General features: G+C 42.6%; 1 long non-coding RNA gene across 1 annotated transcript; it reads left to right on the top strand.

Annotated features, from left to right (window-relative positions):
- The first annotated feature begins 203 nt into the window (after positions 1 to 203).
- LOC132354142 (uncharacterized) lies at positions 204 to 15,882 on the top strand. The gene is made up of 4 exons (XR_009499187.1): positions 204 to 320; positions 13,922 to 14,017; positions 14,622 to 14,698; positions 15,068 to 15,882. It is a non-coding gene; the product is annotated as an uncharacterized LOC132354142 (long non-coding RNA).
- The last annotated feature ends 818 nt before the right edge of the window (positions 15,883 to 16,700 follow it).

The following is a 16,700-nucleotide window of genomic DNA, read 5'->3' as shown; positions in this document are numbered from 1 at the left end:
ACGCACCCTCACCGCTCCCTATGCGCCCGCCCCACACCCGCGGCCTCACGCCCGCAGCCTCGCGCTTGCTCTCCAGGGCGCGCCGGGCAAGGCGGCCGTGGAGCATGCGCCGTGCGCCCCTCCGCCGCCTGGTCCGAGCGCGCGCAACGCGTGCGCCTTCGGTAACCTGTGAGCGCCGTCTGCTCACCGGCCTCCCGGGTGTGCACGCCCGCGGCCGCAGCTGATCCGCTGTACTAGAAGAAGCCTAAGAGTGGGATTTCTGGGGAGTAGGAGCCTCGCACCTCTCGCATCATGGTGAGGAAGAACAGTATCCCCAACGGGTGAGTATCTGCCGCAAGCTCCCTGGTGACAACCGGAGTCGCTAGATGAGCGGCTGTTCCCGGGGGAGGATGGTCCCGAGCCCCGCCGTCGGAAGCGGCCGCGCGCGCCCTCGAGGTGCACCCCGTCGCCTCTGTCGGGCCTGGGTGCGGAGGGGCGAGCAGGTGGCATTGGGGGGCGGCGGGGGGCCCAGCAGGTGGGGATGGCGGCGCCCTTCACGGCGCTGGGGTTGGGGAGGGGGGTGCCAGGAGACCTGCCTTCCCTCTCCCGCCGCCTCCGGCTTGCCCGGAGGAGAGGGGGTTCTTTGATTTCAGGTGCTTTGGGTGTGGCATCCCAAAGAGCTCCCTAAATATGCAAGGGGTTCTTTTTCTCTCGAGAGTTCGCTGTTACTGTAGCCAATTTGATACTTTTAAAAGTCTTAAAATAGGACACGCTAGGCGTGCTCACTCTGTCATGTCATTTTTTTTAATTGAATGAATTTCTCATGTAACATTGTGTAAATTTAAGGTGTACAGCTGTTACTTTGATACATTTATATATGTTGTAACAATATTTATCACATTACATAATTATACGATAGTGTTATTGTTTATGTTCGTTTTACTGTGCATTAGATCTCTATGGCTTATTTACTACTCCTAACAAATATGTACCCTTAAACACCATCAATCTTAGCCCCCAGCCCCTGGTAACACAATTTTACTCTCTATTTTCTACAGGTTTGACTTTTTTAGGTTCCACTTATAAGTGAGTGATTTCATAGAGTACTTACTTTCTCTGTCTGACTTATCTCACTTAGCTTAATGAGTTCAGGGTCCGCCCATGTTGTCACAAATGGCAGTATGTTCTCCTTTCTCATGGCTGCATAATATTCCATTGTGTGTATATACCACATCTTTTTACCCATTCATCTGTTGTTGATCAATTTGGGTTGTTTCCATTATGTTGGCTATTGTGAATAATGCTGTGATAAACATGGGAGTGCAGATATCGCCTCAAATTCCTGTTTTTGTTTCCTTTGGGTATATACCCAGGAGTGGAATTGCTGGATCATATCGTAGGTCTATTTTTAATTTGGGAGGAAACCTCCATATTGTTTTCCATAGTGGTTGGACCAATTTAGATCCCCTCCAGCACTGTATAGGGTTCCCTTTTCACCACATCCTCACCAGCACCTGTTGTCTCCTGTCTTCGTGATGATAGCACTTCTAACAGGTCTGAGGTGATAGCTCATTGTGGTTTGAATTTGCATTTCCCTAATAATAGTGATGTTGAGCATCTTTTCATGTGCCTGTTGGCCATTTGGATGGCCTCTTTGGAAAAATGTATTTCTGTGGTATCCATTGTAATTTCTCCTCTTTCGTTTCTGATTTTATTTACAAGCCTTCTCTCTTTTTTTCTTAGTGAGTCTGGCTAAAGGTTTGTCAGTTTTGTGTATCTTTTTATTTTTATTTTATTTATTTACTTTTTTTGTGTGTATCTTTTTAAAGAACCAGCTCTTAGTTTTATTGATCTTTTCTATTGTCTTTTTAGTTTCTATTTAATTTCTTTTTGTTCTTATCTTTATTATTTCCTTCCTTCTACTGACTTTGGGCTTTGTTCATTCTTTTTTAAATTACTTTAAGTGTAAAGTTAGGTTGTTTTTTGAGATTTTTCTTGTCCTGTATTGCTATAAATTTCACTTTTAGAAGTTTAGCTTTTGCTGCATCTTATAGATTTTTGTATGTTTTCATTTTCATTTATCTTCAGGCATTTTAAAATTTCTCCTTTGGTTTCTTTACTGACCCAATAGTTGTTCAGTAGCATGTTGTTCAGTCTCCATATATTTGTGATTTTTCCAGCTTTCTTCTTTTGTTGATTCCTAGCTGCATACCACTGTGGTCGGAAAAGATGCTTGATATGATTTCAGTCTTCTTAAATTTATTGAGACTTGTTTTGTGTCCCAACCTATGGTCTATGCTTGAGAATGTTCCATGTTCACTTGAGAAGAATGTGTATTCTGCTGCATTTGAATGGAATGTTCTGTACAGATCTGTCAAATTCATTTGTTCTAATATTTTGTTTAAGGCTATAGTTTCCTTGTTGACTTTCTGTCTGAATGATCTATCCATTGATGTAAGTGGGGTGTTAATGTCCCCTACTATTAATGTGTTGCTGTCACTTACTCCCTTTAGGTCTGTTAATAATTGCTTTATTAAAAAAATAATTGCTTTATATATTTTGGTCCTCCTATGTTAGGTGCATTTGTATTGATAACTGTTATGTTTTCTTGATGAATTGTTCCTTTTGTGATTATATAATGTCCATTATTGTCTCTTGTTACCTTTTTTGGCTTGAAGTCTATTTTGTCTGATATGAGTATGGCTACACCCACTTTCTTCTGGCTGACGTTTGCTTGGAGTATCATCTTTCATCCCTTACTTTGAGCCAGCATTTGTTTTTAGAAACCCAGAGATGAGTCTCTTGGAGGAAGCATATAGTTGGGTCTTGGGTTTTTGTTTAATCCATCCAGCCACTCCATGTCTTTTGTTTGGTGAATTCAATTCATTTACATTTAGGGTAATTATTGATAGAGGAGGACTTAGTCCTGCCACTTTATCTTTTGTTTCCTGGTTGCTCTGTCTCTCTATTGTTTATTTTTGTGTGGGTTTCTATCTGCCATTTTAGTTTAGTGCTTTTCTATGATATTTTTCTTAGTTTCCTCTTTTTCTATATTTCATGTCTCTGCTCTAGATTTATGTGCTGTGGTTCTCATGAGGTTTGTATAAAACATCCCATAGATGAAATAGCCCTTTTTCTGCTGATACCATCTTATCTTCATTTGCCCATATGGGTTCTATCCTTTTCCTCTTTCCCTTTTCTGTTTTTGTGGTCTCAAATTATCCCTTTTTATGTTATGAGCTTGTTGCCAAATTGAAGTGGCTATAGTTATTTGTACTACTTTTTCCTTTTTAACCTTTATGCTGTAATTAAGTGTTTAAAAACCTATTGTGATATAGAATTGCAATTTTCTGATACATCCATCTGTTTATCACCTTCCTCAACATTTTGTGTACTTTTGCCTTTTTGTTTCAGGTAGAAGAGCTCCTTTCAACATTTTTTGTAAGGAAGGTCTAGTGTTGAACTCTGTCAGCTTTTTTCTGTCTGGGAAAGGCTTATTTCTTTTCTTTTTTTTTGACAGGAAGAATAACTTTATTGCTTTGCCAAGCAAGGGGGGCCACAGTGGGCTAATGCCCTCAAAACTCTGTGTCCCCCTTTATTTCTAATTCATATTGGAAAAATAACTCTGCTGGATAGAGTATTCTTGGGCACATTTGACATATTTTTTAATCTTTCAGTATTTTGAGACTGTCATTCCACTGTCTCCTGGCCTGTCACTTCTGCTACAGATAGCCTAGTTCCTTTGTAGATTACCATCCTTATTCCCTGACTGCCTTTAAAATTCTTTCTTTGTCATTGACTTTTGACAGTTTTAATATAATGGAGAAGGTCTTTTTTTTTTTTAATTTTTGGCTGCATTGGGTCTTCACTGCTGCATGCAGGCTTTTCTCTAGTTATGGCGAGCCAGGGCTACTCTTCATTGAGGTGCTTGGGCTGCTCGTTGCAGTGGCTTCTCTTGTTGTGGAGCATGGGCTCTAGGTGCACGGGCTTCAGTAGTTGTGGCACGTGGGCTCAGTAGTTGTGGCTCTTGGGCTCTAGAGCACAGGCTCAGTAGTTGTGGCACACGGCCTTAGTTGCTCTGTGGCATGTGGGATCTTCCCAGACCAGGGCTCGAACCCGTGTCCCCTGCATTGGCAGGCAGATTCTTAACCACTGCACCACCAGGGAAGCCCCCTTGGAGAAGGTCTTTTTGCATTGAGTTAATGAGGTGTTCTCTTAGCTTCAAGGACATACAGTTCCTTCCCCAAATCTGGGAAGTTCTCAGCTATTATTTCTTTAAATAAACTCTCTGCTCCCTTCTCCCTGTCTTCTTCTGGGATACCCATTATCCTAAAGTTGCCCTTCATAATGAAGTCAGATAGCTATTGTAGAGTTTCCTCATTTTTTAAGATCTTAGTTCTTTCTCCTCTTCTACCTGTATCATTTCTAGATTTCTTTGATCTTGCTAATTCTGTCTTCCATATGGTCTGATCAATTTCTAGTGCTTTCTAATGCATTCTTCATCTCATTTATTGAGTTTTTCAGCTCCAGAGTTTGTTTGGTTCTTTTTTAGTGTTTTAATCTCTTTGATAAAGTATTCCTTCTGTTCATTATTTTTATTTTTATTTATTTTTTTGCCAGCACTTAGTACTCAGTCTTTTTTTTTTATTGGAGTATAGTTGATTTACAATGTTGTGTTAGTTTCAGGTGTACAACAAAGCAATTCAGTTATACGTATACATGTATCTATTCTTCTTCAGATTCTTTTCCCATATAGGTCATTACAGAGTATTGAGTAGAGTTCCCTGTGCTATACAGTAGGTCCTTGTTGATTATCTGTTTTATATATAGTAGTATGTATGTGTTAATCCCAAACTCCTAATTTATCCCTCCCCCCCTTACCCCTTTGGTAACCATGAGTTTATTTTCTAAGTCTGTGAGTCTGTTTCTGTTTGTAAATAAGTTCATTTGTATCATTTTTTTAGATTCCACATATAAGTGATATCACATGATATTTGTCTTTCTCTGTCTGACTCACTTCACTTGGTAGAACAATCTCTTAAGTCCATCCATTGTTCATTAATTTTGTTCCTGAGCTCATTGAACTGCCTTTCTGAGTTTTCTTGTAGCTTGTGAAGTTTCTTCATGACAGCTATTTTGAATTCTCTATCAGTTAGATCACAATATTCCATGACTTTAAGTTTGTTTCTGGAAAATTGTCATTTTCTTTTTGTAGTACTGTTTTACTGTGGTTTTTCATGGTGCTTGATGAGTTGGTCCTCTGCTGGTGCGTTTGAAGTAGCCAACACCTTTCTTTTTTAGGTAAAGCTTTTTTTTTTTTTACTTGATTCTAATGATTCAACAGGTTAGTCATTAGAGGACTTTCTTTTTTCGGTAGGTGGTGCTATAGCGCAAGTTTTTTGTTTGTCTTACTTGAGCTGCCTCTGGCTATATTTGAGAATCGGCCCCCAACAGCCTTTGCCAGAGGTGTTGCCTGGTGCCCTTGTTGTCACTGCTTGTGCCTATGTGGTCACTGGTGCCTTGCTGCTGCTGATGTCTCTGCTGTCACTGGCATCACACCCTGGGATGTTGGGATAGCAGGTGCCTCTGCTGTGTCCAGGGTCACCTGGATTGTGGGCACCACCTCCACCTGGTTTCACCTCTTCTACATGTTCCATTCCCCCCACCTTTAGATATACAGATGTGTGAAGCTCTCCAGCATCCTGGTGTGTTAAGCAGAGGAACCCTTATTGAGTTACGGATGTTTTACTGGTTGAGGTTGAAGGGGAGAGACAAAGGGAGCATCTCACACCACCATGATGCTGACGTCACCTCCAAGGCTTTGTTTACTTTGATTCTAACAGTTCAAGAGATTGATATTTGGGAGCCTTTCTTTCATTTTCCAGAAGGTGGCGCTGTAGCACAAGTTTTTGGTTTCTCTTAGCAGAGCTGACCTGCTGCTAAGGTTGGGAGCGTGTGCATAAAAAAAAGTTGGCAGAGAAAAAAAGGCGGGGGGATGGCAGCAGAGTGGGGCAGGAGTATGCTTAGCACTTGAGCCTTTGGGGGTTCCTACAGCCCAGTAAGGGGAATCCTCAAGTGGGGATCCACTTTAATTTTTTAAAAAAATCCAATGGAAAAGGGAAAACACACATTCCTCCCCTGTCCCATGTACAGCTGCATTTGTATGTGTCTTTGTCAGCTCAGGTTGCTCTAAAAGAATACCGTAGACAGGGTGGCTTAACCAACAAATATTTATTTCTCACAGTTAAAAACTCCAGTGCACAGAATTGACAAATCCAGCCCCAAGGATTTCTTTTTGCAGAGTCTTTTCTTTTTTTAAAAAATAAATTTATTTATTTATTTATTTATTTATTTTTGGCTGCGTTGGGTCTTCATTGATGCGTGCAGGCTTTTCTCTAGTTGCGGCGAGTGGGCTTCTCATCGCGGTGGCTTCTTTTGTTGCAGAGCATGGGCTCTAGGCGCACAGACTTCAGTAGTTGCGGCTCGTGGGCTCAGTAGTTGTGGCTCGTGGGCTCTAGAGCACAGGCTCAGTAGCTGTGGCGCATGGGCTTAGTTGCTCTGTGGCATGTGGGATCTTCCTGGACCAGGGCTCGAACCCGTGTCCCCTGCATTGGCAGGCGGATTCTTATCCACTGTGTCACTGGGGCAGTCCCTATTGAAGTCTAGTTGGTTTACAATGTTATGCCAATCTCTGCTGTGCAGGAAAGTGACTCAGTTATATACCTATATACATTGTTTTTTTATATTATTTTCCATTATGGTTTATCACAGGATGTGGAATATAGTTCCCTAGAAATGTTCTAATCTCATTATTTTACATGTAGCTGTCCAGTTTTCCCAGCACCACTTATTGAAGAAACTGTCTTTTCTCCGTTGTATATGGCCTCCTTTGTCATAAATTAATTGACCATAAATGTGCAGGTTTATTTCCGGGCTCTCTATTCTGTTACATTAATCTATGTGTCTGTTTTCGTGCTGGTACCATGCTCTTTTGATTACTGTAGCTTTGTCAAATAGTTTGAAGTCTGCAAGGGTTTGTTCTTTTTTCTCCAGCTTTGTTCTTTTCTCCTCCAGCTTAGTTCTTTTTTCTCAAGCTTGCTTTACAGATTCGGGGTCTTTTGTGGTTCCATATGAATTTTAGGAGTGTTTGTTCTAGATCCTGAGAAATGTCATGGGTATTTTGATAGGGATTGCATTACATCTGTAGATTGCTTTGGGTAGTATGGCCATTTTGACTATTAATACTTCTAATCCAAGAGCACGTGATATCTTTCCATTCTTTCGAAGCATCTTCAGTTTCCTTCATCAGCGTTTTATAGTTTTCAGAGTATAGGTCTTTCACCTCTTTGGCTAATTCATTGATTCTTTCACCCCTTTGGTGAATTCATTTATTAGTTCTAATAGTTTTTGTGTGGAGTCTTTAGGGTTTTCTATATAGAGTATCATGTCATCTGCCTAACGTCAACTTCTTGGATTTGTTATTGTTATGGGTGAATAATGGACCATTAAGTATCTGAACTATTTTTTCCAGCTTCCTGTGAATCTATAATGATTTCAAATACATGTTAAAAGGGGGATATAATTGAAGAGAAAAAATGCAATCTAAAATAGACATGGGGGGACTTCCCTGGTGGCGCATTGGTTAAGAATCTGCCTGCCAATGCAGGGGATATGGGTTCGAGCCCTGGTCCGGGAAGATCCCACATGCCGTGGAGCAACTAAGCCCGTGCACCACAACTACTGAGCCTGCTCTCTAGAGCCCACGAGCCACAACTACTGAGCCCGTGCGCCTACAGCAACAAGAGAAGCCACCGCAGTGAGAAGCCTGTGCACTGCAATGAAGAGTAGCCCCTGCTCACTGCAACTAGAGAAAGCCCGCGCGCAGCAACGAAGACCCAATGCAGCCAAAAATAAATAAATTTATATTAAAAAAAAAGCAAAGGAGTAGAAAGTTAAGAAAGCAAAGATGTTAAAAAGAGATAGTGCAAGTGATGTAGAAATGAGAGTCAGGGGATGACTAGTCAATCACATAAATTAAAAAAAAAAAAAAATCTTCAAATCATGCAAAACCTTACCCGCCACCCAAATCTCAAGGTGATCACTGGGTTGTGAGGCCAAGAAGGGGGCTCTTGTCTGGTAGGACACACAGCACAATGCCCCTGGATGTTGAATGGTCCTGCCATTTTGCCCCAGAACCCACCCATTTCTCCCCACCACCCATCTTTATCCATCTTATTCTTCTATACTATCCTGTGATGTCATCTCTAGATTTCATGGTCGGGGAGAGGACAAGAGACACTAGACTTCACTCCTGATCTTCTTTGTCACCCAAGTGTGTCACCCAGGGTGTGTCCTGAGTGTGTCAACACTGTAGACAGTATAGTACCCCTCCCCTCCCCTGGTGCCATGGCTTCTAGAGACATCAGTGATGACAAAAACCACTTGGTTGGGGAAAAAGCACTTAGGGTTTGATGACACCTATTATTCCTGATGCTCTTGAAATCATAAGATATCTGGAGCCACTCCTGGGCACACACCCGGAGAAAACCAGAATTCCAAAAGATGCATCACCCCAGTGTTCACTGCAGCACTATTTACAATAGCCAGGACATGGAAGCAACCTAAGTGTCCATCGACAGACGAATGGATAAAGAGGATGTGGTACATATATGCAATGGACTATTACTCAGCCATAAGAAGGAATGAAATCATGCCATTTGCAGAGACATGGATAGACCTAGAGACTGTCATACAGAGTGAAGTAAGTCAGAAAGAGAAAAACAAATATATTAACACACATAGGTGGAATCTAGAAAAATGGTACAGATGAACCTATTTGCAAAGCAGAAATAGAGACACAGACATAGAGAACGAACGTATGGACACCAAGAGGAGAAGGGGGCGGGGTGGGATGAATTGGGAGATTGGGATTCACATGTATACACTACTATGTATAAAATAGATAACTAATGAGAAACTACTGTATAGCACAGGGAACTCTACTCAATACTCTGTGATGACCTAAATGGGAAGGAAATCCAAAACGGAGGGGATATATGTACACATACAGCTGTTTCACTTTGCTGAACAGCAGAAACTAACAACATTATAAAGCAACTATTCCCCAATTTAAAAAAAAAAAAGATATCTGGAGTCTAGAAATTAAGCCCCTTGAGGGCAGAGACTACATCCTCAGTGTTTAGAAAGTGCCTAGATTTTGGCAAATGTTCAGTAAATACATGTTGACTGACTGAGTTGAAGCCGTATGTGAAGAGAGTCGTTTGCAAAGATTATTGAAGCTCCAGGAATCACAGTGATTCCCCCAATTCCTTGCCATGTGTTGCAGTCTCCTTCCAAGACCATAACTACCCACATCAACTGAAGAGTGGGGGAAAGAGGCGGGGAGACCCTCACCCTGTGAAAGGACATCTAGCTGCTGTAAACGTAGTCTTCTGCCCTGAGATATTTCTTTCTGCTCTCATAGAATGGTCTAAATGTATCTCTCACATTACAACTGGCCAGGAGTAATCTCCTTGGTGCCCCAAAGTAAATCTCAAAAATCTAAAATTGAAATTACTATTTACAATAGCCAGGACATGGAAGCAACCTAAACGTCCATCAACAGAGGAATGGATAAAGAAGGTGTGGTACATATATACAATGGAATATTACTCAGCCATGAAAGGAACAAAACTGGGTTATTTGGGCTTCCCTGGTGGCGCAGTGGTTGAGAATCTGCCTGCCAATGCAGGGGACACGGGTTCGAGCCCTGGTCTGGGAAGATCCCACATGCCGCGGAGCAACTAGGCCCGTGAGCCACAATTACTGAGCCTGCGCGTCTGGAGCCTGTGCTCCGCAACAAGACAGGCCACGATAGTGAGAGGCCCGCACACCGCGATGAAGAGTGGCCCCCACTTGCCGCAACTAGAGAAAAGCCCTCGCACAGAAACAAAGACCCAACACAGCCATAAATAAAAATAAATAAATAAATTAAAAATAAATAAATAAATAAGAAAGATATATTAAAAAACAAAAACAAAAAACTGGGTTATTTGTAGAGGCGTGGATGGACCTAGAGAGTGTCATATAGAGAAAGAGAAAAACAAATATCATATATTACATGTATATGGAATCTAGAAAAATGGTATAGATGACTTTATGTGCAAAGCAGAAATAGAGACACAGACATAGAGAACAAATGTATGGCTACCAAGGGGGAAAGGGGTGGGGTGGGAGGAATTGGGAGACTGGATTGACATATATACACTATTGAAGCCAGAAGTAGGGTTGACACATACAAGCCCAGAAGTAGGGTTGCTGGAGCCTATGGTGGTTCTAGTTTTAATTTTTTGAGGAACCTCCATACTGTTTCTGATAACAGTTGCCCCAGTTTACATGCCCACCAGCGGTGCATGAGGGTTCCCTTTTCTGCACCTCCACCAACACTATATCTCTTATCTTTTTTTTCTTTTTTTTTTTTTTTTTGCTACACTGCTTGGCTTGAGGGATCTTAGTTCCCCAACCAGGGGTGGAACCCATGCCCCATGCCCCCTGCGCAATGGAAGCTCGGAGCCCTAACCACTGGACCACCAGGGAATTCCCCTCTCTTGTCTTTTTGATGCCCCCCCACCTCACCCCCCCCGCCCAATTCTAACAGGCGTTGAGAAGTTGCAACAGAGACCCTGTGGCCTACTGAGCCTCTCTGACTTTCTGGCCCTTTACATAAAAAGATTGCCAACACCTACAAAGATCACTGGATTCACTGTTCACTTATCTTCTTGAGGTTTTCCCAACCGCTACACCCTTCATTCACACTCCACACTTTTCTACCCCAAACTAAGACCTTTTACATTTCCTAGTAGTATGGCTCAGTGGAAAATCGGGGTCTTGGGAACTGCACAGACCAGAATTTGAATTCCGCTTCTCCACTGAGTAGCTGAGTGGGCTTGGCACATCACGTCAGCTGTCGATCTCAGGCTCCTCAAATGCAGAACGAGGACGAGAACTACTTCTGCAGGATTTTTCTAAGATGGAAAAGGACTTTAGGTTCGTGCAGTGACATGAGATTAAAAACCTTGAATCTGTGTGAGAAAGTCATTCTCTTCTCAGTTCTCTGTCTTGATCACATAGAAGAAGAGCACAGCTGGGTGCTAGTGTCCAACCCATATCTTTTCTTTTTAAATTTTATTTATTTATTTATTTATTTTTGGCTGCGTTGGGTCTTCGTTTCTGTGCGAGGGCTTTCTCCAGTTGCGGCAAGCAGGGGCCACTCTTCATCACGGTGCGCGGGCCTCTGACCATCGCGGCCTCTCTTGTTGCGGAGCACAGGCTCCAGACGCGCAGGCTCAGTAATTGTGGCTCACGGGCCTAGTTGCTCCGCGGCATGTGGGATCCTCCCAGACCAGGGCTCGAACCCATGTCCCCTGCATTGGCAGGCAGATTCTCAACCACTGCGCCACCAGGGAAGCCCTCTTTTTTTTTTTTTTAATTTTTTAAATTGAAGTATAGTTGATTTACAATGTTGCATTACTTTCAGGTATACAGCAAAGTGATTCAGTTATATATGTATAATATATATGCATACACATTTTTTCATATTCTTTTCCATTATAGTTTTTTAAAAATTTTTATTGGAGTATAGTTGATTTACAATGTTGTGTTAGTTTCAGGTGTACGGCAAAGTGAATCAGTTATACATATACATGTATCCACTCTTTTTTTTAGATTCTTTTCCCATATAGGGCATTACAGAGTATTGAGTAGAGTTCCCTGTGTTATACAACAGGTTCTTATTAGTTATCTATTCTTTTCCATTATAGGTTATTACAAGATACTGAATATAGTTCCCTGTGCTATACAGTATGACCTTGTTGTTTATTTTATATATAATAGTGTTATGTTGGGACTTCCCTGGCAGTCCAGTGGATAAGGCTCCATGCTCCCAGTGCTGAAGGCCCAGGTTCGATCCCTGGTCAGGGAACTAGATCCCACATGCATGCCGCAACTAAGAGTTCACATGCCACAACTAAGGAGCCCAAGTTCCTCAACTAAGCAGCCAGCGAGCCATGTTAAGGAGCCCTGGAGCCGCAACTAAGAAGCCCGCCTGTGGGACTTCCCTGGTGGCGCAGTGGTTAAGAGTCTGTGCTCCCAATGCAGGGGACACAGGTTCGATCCCTGGTCTGGGAATATTCCACATGCTGTGGAGCAGGTAAGCCTGTGCACCACAACTACTGAGCCTATGTGCCACTACTGCTGAAGCCCACGTGCCTAGAGCCCGTGCTCCGCAACAAGAGAAGGCACCGCAGTGAGAAGCCTGCGCACCGCAACATAGAGTAGCCCCCGCGTTGCAGTGCACGGGCTTCTCATTGTGTTGGCTTCTCTTGTTGTGGAGCACAGGCTTAGTTGCTCCGTGGCATGCGGGATCTTCCCAGACCAGGGCTCGAACCCGTGTCCCCTGCATTGGCAGATGGATTCTCAACCACTGCACCACCAGGGAAGCCCCTGACCAGTGTTTTATTGCTTCCTTCTTTACCATAAATTGACAACCATAGATCTCCTGATAATGGAGAAAAGATAGGGGTGTAGACTTTGAATGATTTGGGGACCTCAAACTAAAACCCCAAAAGTGTCTGGGAAAATGATCCCAGATCCAGTTTTGCAGCTTTATGTTCAGAAATGGACCAAGCTATGGTTGCCTTCGAGGGTGGAGGGACGTGGACCAGGATTGTACTTATGCCTGATATGCTATAATTATAATAGTAGTTATTAAAGTAATAGGTAAATTTTATTGAGTGATTTTTCTTGTGAACTCATCCTTTTTTCTTTTTCCTCCAGTGGAAGAGCTTTTTTTTTTTTTTAAACTCATCTTTTTAATCCCAAAATATTTTAGTACACAGATGTCTTTATTAGATGAGAATCTTTTTAAAAAATATATAACCACCACAGCAGTATCGCACTAGGAAAACCAACAGTACTTCCTTGATACTATCTGATATCCAGATAGTATTCAAATTTCCCCAATGATCTCAGAAATGTCCAGTTTTTTAAAAAAAATCAGGATCCAAATCTTTAAACTACAAGTCTACAAACTGCATTTGATAGATACGCTAATTTAAATAAAAAGAAATTCTCAATCTTTTGTTAAAATGAGAAACCAAGCAAATCACAGGTTTTTATTGTTTTTTCCATCCTTCTTTTGGAAAAGAGCAAAAATAGTCCTGAGGCTCTGTTGTCTTGATAGATCTTACTTGTCTTACCATTTAGGAACATAGAAAAATCAACAAGGCAACAAATTGTCAAGGAGGAAAACCAATTATAATTACAGGTGTTTCTTGGAAAGTTATTTTCAAAAGATGTGGCAATGATTTTTTTAAGTCTTGAGATTCTTATGAGACCCTTTTGTTCAAATACCACTTCTGTGTGTGAACTTATTTCAATAGAGAAGAGAACAATTTGGTAAGAGTTATGAATACTCATGTAATTCTCCACATTCCACCAGAAAACAAGATTGATGTTCTTGGGAATGCTTTCAACTCGGTACTTTATCTAACCAGGTTCCTTAAATCAGTTTTATGACTCAGAAAGATCTTCATCCTTTGTTTAGGGGTTTTTATGAAGGTTCCATTACATAGACATGATTGATTAAACTATTGGCCATTGGTGATTAACTCAATCTCCAGCCCCTCTCCCCTCTCTGGAAGTTGAGGGTGGTGATGAAAGTTCCACGCTTCTAATCAAGACTTGGTCTTTCTGATGACCAGCCCCTGGAGACCCACCAAGAGTGGCCTCATTAGAACACAAGGCACTCCCACCACCCTCACTCAGGAAATTACAAGGGTTGTAGGAGCTCTGTGCCAGCAGCCAGGAACAAAGACCAAATACCTTTTTAGTATAGCATAAGAGTCAAATCTAGACTACAGCTAAGCATTTTTATATTCTGCAGCTCCAATCTGAGGGGGACTGGGCAGAAAGACATCTCATCAGAACCCAGGAAACAATGAGAAACTGTCTCATGAAAGCCTCCAGGGAAGATAAAAAGGTGAGTAGGAGGGAGTTCCCTGGTGGCCTAGTGATTAGGATTCTGGGCTTTCACTGCCGTGGCCTGGGTTCAATCCCTGGTCGGGGAACTGAGCCACGAGGTGCAGCCAAAAAAAAAAAAAGTGAGTGGGAGATGGGAGATAGCAGCTGCTCACAAGCCTCTCATTTTCTCATGTTCCAGGAGGATCATAAGCTTTCTTTTTTTTTTTTTTAAGCTTTCTGCCAAGACTCAGATTGGCTACAGTTCAAGCCTCTGACTAAATGAATATGTGAAAAGTTTCCAGGATGCCATAGCAGAACCACCCCCTTACCATGGCATGAACTTTCCATACTTCTTTAGATATAAGCAATGGATACAAGATCTCTAGAAGCATGCTGTTATGAGGATGTCTGTGCCTCCCCCGAATTCTTATTTGAAGCCCTAGCTCTAGATGTGCTAGTATTATGGGGCCTTTAGGAGGTAATTAGGATGAGATCATGAGGGTGGAGCCCCCATGATGGGATTAGTGCCCTTGTAATGAGAGAGGTGAGATCTCTCTCTCTCTCTCTCTCTCTCTCTCTCTCTCTCTCTCTCTTTCTCTCTCGCCCTCTTCCCCTCTCTGCAGCTGTCTGCAAGCCAGGGGAGGGCTGTCACCAAAACCATTCTTTGCACTCTGGTCTCAGACTTCACAGCCTCCAGACTGTGAGTAATAAGTTTCTGTTGTTCAAGCCACCCAGTTTAGGGTATTTTGTTATAGAAGTCCTAATTGACTGAAACAGGTGCACAAAAAGAAGGTAACATTGGGAATTCCCTAGCGGTCCAGTGCTTAGGATTCGGGGCTTTCCCTGCCATGGCCGGGGTTCAATCCCTAGCCACGAAGCAAGGCAAAAAAAAAAAAAAAAAAAGACGGTAACGTTGATTGGCTCTTAGGAGAGGTGCCTGGAGCCAGACGGGGCAGGGAGCCAATAGTGGAGACAGCCGGCAGGGGGCGCTGTTCATTCTCTCGCTCAGGTACCCAGACTGATGGAGAGGCCAGAATCTCTTCTCAAGCATTGCTGGTCACTGTTTCAGGTGGAACAGAGAGCTGGGAACGGAGTGACACTCGCCACTGCCATCCACGACTCATCGTCCAGGACAGACAACAAAGCCCGAGAGTGCCGTCGTATTGGGCCCCTAATGAGGTCAGGGATTTTGGCGCTGAGCAAGGAGAAAGATATGACCACAAGGTGGCAGTAGCACACAAGGAATTTTCTTTGGAGGCTGATTTGACAGGTTTGCATGTGAGGAGGGTCCTCGCTACTTGAAACCTGCCAAAGGCAAAGGGCTGGGGGCTACTACCCAGAAGGGGAGGTGGGCTAGGGAACAAGAGGGCTATTGAAGAGGAGGCTTCTGGGTCTAGGCGCTGTTGTTCCCCTGCACAGGCAGGGAGCCTCGGGTCAGAGAGCTCCAGCCCACAGCAGCAGTTTGGGGTCTTGTGGTGGTACAGGGTTTACCTATGGCTGGCAGATGCTGGCTGCAATTTCTTGGGGTATGCAAAGCAGGCAGGCTCTACTAGTTAAAAATCTGCTTATTGAGTCTATATTTTAAACAATTGCATGTGTAAAAATTTGAGTTTGGCGCCAATGGGCTTTTGAGCTAACGGATCTCAGCCTGCTGTGAAGAAGTACACGCATATACAGAGGCCTTCTTTGGCTCATTTATATACTAGTGCCCCAAATGGGGATCATTTGGAGATCCTTGGTGTTGGGGCAAAAGGCAGGCCACCCCAAAATGTGCTTCAATGGCGTATTGATTGTTTTGAATTAACGTTAGTACCCAAGCCCAAACTTTGCATTAAATTCCTTACTAATTAAGCACCCACATCTAAGTTTTTTGTCCTGTCAAATCCTCACAAATGTATTGTTTGTGTAAAAATATATAAAAGCTGCCTGCTTTTGTTCCCTCTCTGAGCATCATTTTATTTTAATTTTTAAAATTTATTTATTTGGCTACACCGGGTCTTAGTTGCAGCTTGCGGGATCTTCGTTGCGGCATGCATGTGGGATCTAGTTCCCTGACCAGGGATCGAACCCGGGCCCCCTGCATTGGGATCAAGGAGTCTTAACCACTGGACCACCAGGGAAGTCCTTGGGTTTTTTTGTTTTTGTTTTTAAGTATAGTTGATTTACAATGTTGTGTTAGTTTCAGGTATACAGCAAAGTGATTCAGTTATGCATATACATATATCCATTCTTTTTCCGATTCTTTTCCCATATATGTTATTACAGAATGTTGAGTAGAGTTCCCTGTGCTTTACAGTAGGTCCTGGTTGGTTACCTGTCTTACTGTTAGTCTGTCTTGTGTCAATGTTATTATTAGTCCAGCCACAAGAACTCAAGGGGTGGAGGGGGAAATTTCCCCCTCCCCAACACTGGCAAACAACAGAAGTGACTACCATGTTGTCTTTCTAAGAAAGGGGCATGCTGATTTTTTTTTTTTATTGAAGTATAGTTGATTTATCATGTGTTAATTTCTCCTGTACAGCAAAGTGACTCTGTTATACATATATATATACATTCTTTGTCATATTCTTTTCCATTATGGTTTATCATAGGGTATTGAATATAGTTCCCTGTGCTATACAGTAGGACCTTGTTGTTTATCCATTCTATATATAATAGTTTGCATCTGCTAATCCCAAACTCCCAATCCTTCCCTCCCCCAC

The sequence above is a fragment of the Balaenoptera ricei genome, chromosome 19 (assembly GCF_028023285.1).
Source record: "Balaenoptera ricei isolate mBalRic1 chromosome 19, mBalRic1.hap2, whole genome shotgun sequence".
In the NCBI taxonomy this organism is placed as follows: Eukaryota; Metazoa; Chordata; class Mammalia; order Artiodactyla; family Balaenopteridae; genus Balaenoptera; species Balaenoptera ricei.
Note: the sequence above shows the minus strand (reverse complement) of the source record. Positions and strands in the feature narration are given on the sequence as shown.